The 5,387-nt window shown below is 55.8% G+C and overlaps 1 long non-coding RNA gene across 1 annotated transcript; it reads right to left on the bottom strand.

Annotated features, from left to right (window-relative positions):
- Nucleotides 1–909: 909 nt before the first annotated feature.
- Nucleotides 910–3,779, bottom strand: LOC117650644. Its single transcript, XR_004588057.1, has 9 exons — nucleotides 3,449–3,779; nucleotides 3,244–3,366; nucleotides 2,717–2,878; nucleotides 2,562–2,639; nucleotides 2,385–2,470; nucleotides 2,195–2,316; nucleotides 1,992–2,100; nucleotides 1,476–1,908; nucleotides 910–1,392 (listed from the first exon to the last, which is right to left on the bottom strand). It is a non-coding gene; the product is annotated as an uncharacterized LOC117650644 (long non-coding RNA).
- Nucleotides 3,780–5,387: the final 1,608 nt, after the last annotated feature.

Genomic DNA, 5,387 nt, shown 5'->3' with positions numbered 1-5,387 from the left:
AGAGAGAGAGAGAGGAGGGGGGGGGGGGCTGAGTGCCGTCGTGTTTTGCAGCTAATAAAGTTGAAACTTCCACATGTGCCGCCACGCCTGCCTGCGCCTCCCGCGCCGTGTAGCCCGCCAACTACTCGGGCTTGGGGGGCAAGCACCCCGACGCACCCCGCACCCCGGCCGTCAAGGTGCCTTACCCCAGCCCCCGCGCCTCGGGACCGCGCAGTGCGCTCATCGCGTGCAGTTCGAGTAGTGCGTGCACGGCCCCCGGATCGGATTGGGCCGGGCAGTGGCGCGGTGGTGGCGCAGCCTGCAGCCTCCCTGCAGCCTCCCTGCAGCCTCCCTGCAGCCTCCCTGCAGCCTCCCTGCAGCTCCTCAGCCTCCCTGCAGCCTCCCTGCAGCCTCCCTGCAGCCTCCCTGCAGCCTCCCTGCAGCCTCCCTGCAGCCTCCCTGCAGCCTCCCTGCAGCCTCCCTGCAGCCTCCCTGCAGCCTCCCTGCAGCCTCCCTGCAGCCTCCCTGCAGCCTCCCTGCAGCCTCCCTGCAGCCTCCCTGCAGCCTCCCTGCAGCCTCCCTGCAGCCTGCCGCCCGGCGTCACACGGTTCTGCGGAAGCGCCCGCCAAGTAGGCAATAGGCAGCCCGCCGCGCACGTCTGTCGAGCACTGTCTTGTTGCCTACCTCGCAGGCGCTCTCCGCGCTGCTGCTGCAGCCTCAGCGTTCAGATACGCTTCTGAAATCTAAGCGGCTGAGTGCCCCAAATATTCTTGTGAATTATGGTTAAATCATTTCAAGTCTGAAGAGCGTACTCGTGTGAAAAAGGAAAGAGTTAAATTGAAGCGAATACATTTAGGAGACAAGCCCCTACTTTATTGAACTATAGCAACCAAAACGATGATGTATAGTATATACAGGTACACTCTCGTAGCCAGTTACAGACAAATCACAAAGTACACTTTACCATTAAGAAAACAATGCAATATTCGGGACTAGTTTCAGACTCAGGTCGACTGGAGGGGGGGGGGGAGGGGGGCAACCCCGCATACACAGTTCAAAATTTCAACACAATCCAAAAACGCATGTACCGGGGCAACATGTGTGGCAAATGCGCTAGAAATCTTGCACGTTCTAGCATATCCCCACAATCATTTTACACAAACTTTTACAAAGGGTGACCCATCGGGCTGAGTAGACCGGTGACGGCTCCAAGGCCGTAAACACGCGCACACACACACACACACACACACACACACACACACACACACCAAGAGACGCGTGCATACACGCCCTCAGCGGCAGTTCGTTTTGGACAGAGTGTGGGAGCCGGTGGAGGCAGCGGAGAGGGATGACGGGCGGACGGGCTCTCTGCGCGCCTCGTGCCGCTGCCCCCATCCAGGTCGGCCAGGCGCCCTGCACAAACAACAATGGGGTCAACACACATGTTGGCAGGACTGCATGGACGTGGAGTCTCGCCATCAGCACAGTACACACACCTTGCAGGCAAGCTGAGGCCGCGCGTCGGCGCGGCTGGACCAGGGGCTGGACGATGGGCCGGACTAGGAGTTGGACCATGGGCTACGGACCAAGGGCTGTTGGCTGGCCATGGGCTGGACCAGGGGCTAGACCAAGGGCTGGACCAAGAGCTGGACCATGGGCCGGACCATGGGCTGGACCATGGGCTGGACCGGGAGCTGGACCGCGGGCTGGACCGCGGGCTGGACCACGGGCTGGACCACGGGCTGGACCATGGGCTGGACCAGGAGCTGGACCACGGGCTCGACCTGGACTGGATTGCCGGCCCCGGCAGCGCGACGATTCCCGGTCTGGGGGTGGCATCGATGGGTGGACGGCGTCTCGGACGGCGTCTCGGACGGCGTCTCGGACGGCGTGATGGTCCCGGCCGAATCGACCACTCGCTGGAACCACCTTTGGCAATCCTCAAAATACTGTCACGTCCCACAAATTGTGCCCGGGAATGAAAATTGTAGAGTATCAAAAGGCATGCCAACCTTTGGGCGTCCCAGCCAGCACCAGAGCCACTTCCGGAGTGACCGCCGTGGGGTTGACGCTGTTCCAGGTAGAAGCTGCGGCTCAGATGTCAGTCACGGCTGATATCACCTGTGGCAAGTAAATGACACTTTCAAAATGCGACACATTCGGGGTCGGCGACCGTAGACTGCCAAGGGAATGGCCAAACCATTGTTCGTCTTACGCAACGGACCCGACAAGGCTCGTCGTTCCAGGGAGTGGGTGGCGTGCTGGCGGCTGTGCGAGGTTCGGGTGGCGGCGCGGCCCGGCCAAGCTGGCAGTCACTTGCAGAACTCAAGCCAGCACCTGGGGATTCACATAACACTGACGGCCAAGGCGTGCGCCACGCGTGTGGCATTAAGCGAATCCCCAACCTTTTGTCTCGCCCATGGCTGCAGTCACCAGGGTCTTGGCATTCACGTCGTGCTGGCGGCTGCGGCGGCTGCGGAGGCTGCGGCGGCTGTCCAAGCACATGCAGCAGACTCTCTTATCACTGACAAATTTGACTTGGGTACCAGAAATGGTGGAGTAACAAGGAAACCTGCCGCGACCTTTTCCCCGCTGCATCTCAAGGACAGTCGCTCGCGTGGCGTGGCTGAGTCAAGGGTGGAGCGGTTTTCGGGCAGCGCCTAGGATTTTTGCAAAACACTTTTCATTAGTGACCATTGGCGGTGCTGAATCGTAAAGCATTAGCAAAAACCCTGACCCTTGGCTCTGAGTGACCGTCGGGGAGTCGACGGCGCGCTGGCGCAAGTGCTGGCGGCTGTCCTCGGTGACGGCCAACCACTCGCCGGAAGCTCTATGAGACTGTCGAGACACGCAGTTGAGGGTCGGATGAGACCACCTCTCTCTGTCTGATCACGGCACACTGCAGGAAAAGACCACAACAAAAGTACACAAATTTCTGGCAAATTTTTTATCAGGAATTTAGTGTACTTTTCAAGTACAACAATTGTTGTACAAAGTACAATGGATCCGGCATGACGAGTGCTGTGCAGTCCAGGGCTCGTTGTGGTTTGTACAATTCTCGTTGTACTTTCTACAATCCCTGTTGTACTTTTGTACTGTTTTTGTTGTACTTTTGTTGTACTATCCACTCTTTTTCTTGCAGTGCACCGGCTGTTCTCAGAGAGCGCGATGGCAGCTGTACTCACCCCGATGCACCTGAGGCAGATTCACTGACAACTGTCATGTCCGAGGGCCAGAAATTGGAGTTCTAAGAGAATTGCCTACCCTGTCTCCGTCTGACGGACGGCTCCGACCGGCTGTCGTGGAGTCGATGTCCAACTGGGCGGGCTGTGTGTGCTGTCTTCTTCGACGGCAGTACTGCTCAGCTCAATTGCTCGCCTGAAGCACCTATGGCGAATTTCCTTTGAACTGACAAGCCACATTCCACTCAATTGGGGATCAGAAATTGTGTCTCAAGAGGTTCACCAACCTTCCGACCTCTGTCCGAGTGCCCGCCAGTGCCCGCTGTGGCGGCGGCTGTCTGGAACGCTCCCCAACTCCCCGAGTGATTCTCTAAACACTGTTAATCCGTGTCCCACACTGTCGGGGAGAAATCGGTCAGTGGGACCACCAACCTTTCTTCGTCGCACGTACGGTTGCGGCCGTCTTTCTGACGGCCCCGTCGCAGCTCTCTCGGTGCAGTACGAGGTTCGAGAGTCAATAATTTCTCGAAAGCTCCTGTGGAATTCTCATAACCCTTTTAGTTCGCGAATCTCATGTGGGAAGCCGCATTAGAAATCGTAAAAGTTTTAGGAGAACCACACCTTTGTCCATCTCACCCAGGCTCGACCACTGTGCAGTTGACTGCGTTGCGTAGACCAAGTTGACGAAGTTTATTGGTTGATTTTTTCGATTATTTTTAATTGATTGGGAAATATTAATATTTATTTTTATTTTTTAAAAAAATTAAAGCTTAATATAGCATTTGGGTCGCAGCTCTTGAGAGTGCACAACCCGTCGAAAATTTTTTTCCCCCACAGGTTCTCGTTCGCGGGCACCGGGTAAATTACTAAAATTTTGGTCCACCCACTGTCTATATCCCCTTCATTCTGGAAACGGTTGCAGTTTAGAAAAAAAACCTACAACCATCTTTTAAAAGATAAGTCTTTTGAAGGCATTCTCTGATATTCTTAGGGAGCCGTTTACTTGAAAAGGGCAACTCGCAAGTAACTGGGATTCCTGTCGGAACTCCTCAAAAATTAGAAATTTTAATTCACGGCTGCTCAGATTTAGTCGCTGCAGCGCAACGAGTGGCGATTTGGTTGGTTTTAAAGTTTGGATCAATGCAGATGGAGGCGCTTTTAAAAGAGCTGGGAATTACCAGGTAGTGTAAACGTAGCGGTTATTGTTAAAACGACAACCCCGTGTGCCGCAGTCGCACTTTACCGGGGAGCCGACTGGAGGCAGAGGCCTGGCCTACTGACGACGTGGTTGCGGTCGACAGGGAGGGGGTTTAGGGGAGGCTCGTTTGCCGGACGCCGCGGGCGGTGGCGGGGGAAGTGGAGGCGGGGGCGGGGGCGGAGGCGGGGGCGGAGGCGGGGACGGAGGCGGCGTTGACGGAAGCGGAGGCGGCGGAGGCGGCGGAGGCGCGAACGCCGACGGGACGGGGTCGACGGGGTCGACGGGGTCGACGGGGTCGACAGTGGCAGGCGCCCGCGCGTCGTAGACATGCGGTGGCATGGCGGCGTGGGCCTGCGGCAGCATTGGTGGCATCGGGGTGATTCCGCGCGTAGGGGGCGTTTTCGTGTCCACACCCTCCCCAGAGCGAACTTATTCGAGTGCAGTCCATTTATGCACTTAAGAATCTTCTTTGGCACTAGACTAGCTTGTTCCCTTCGTGTACGGACTTTCAAAGCTAAAATGTGACGCGGGAGGGGGGCCTAAAGGGTCGATTTTGTAAGTTCCGTCATGTCCATTCGCACCTTACACCAACTTTGCGGCTCTGTAACCATTTGTTCCATTCGAATCTTCGAATTCCACACACACCCATCAAATCTCTAACGTATAGTGACTATCTTGCTTGAATTTCAAGATCCTATATTGATTGAAAGTGTCCTTTTAGAACGCGTACAAAATGTCCACCGTACTCCGACTTTTACCTTGGTGGTTTCAAAGTAACAATCATCTAAACTACTAAGAGTGCTCCCAGCTCAAAACCACCGCCGTATTTAGAATCAGCACGGTCTGTTTACCCTATGAACGAATCCCGGTGGCGAAAAAGTAAGGGGGCTGAGTGTGCGAGAGGAAGTTGTGTGTGAAAACGGTGGGTTGTAACAATTGATGTAATTTCCGTATGCCGCCCTCGCTCCTCTCCTGTTGGGTTTTGAAAGTCATCCTACACGTGAAAAGAGGTGTCTTGACGTCAAACA

This window comes from Thrips palmi, unplaced genomic scaffold, assembly GCF_012932325.1.
Source record: "Thrips palmi isolate BJ-2018 unplaced genomic scaffold, TpBJ-2018v1 HiC_scaffold_5, whole genome shotgun sequence".
In the NCBI taxonomy this organism is placed as follows: Eukaryota; Metazoa; Arthropoda; class Insecta; order Thysanoptera; family Thripidae; genus Thrips; species Thrips palmi.
Note: the sequence above shows the minus strand (reverse complement) of the source record. Positions and strands in the feature narration are given on the sequence as shown.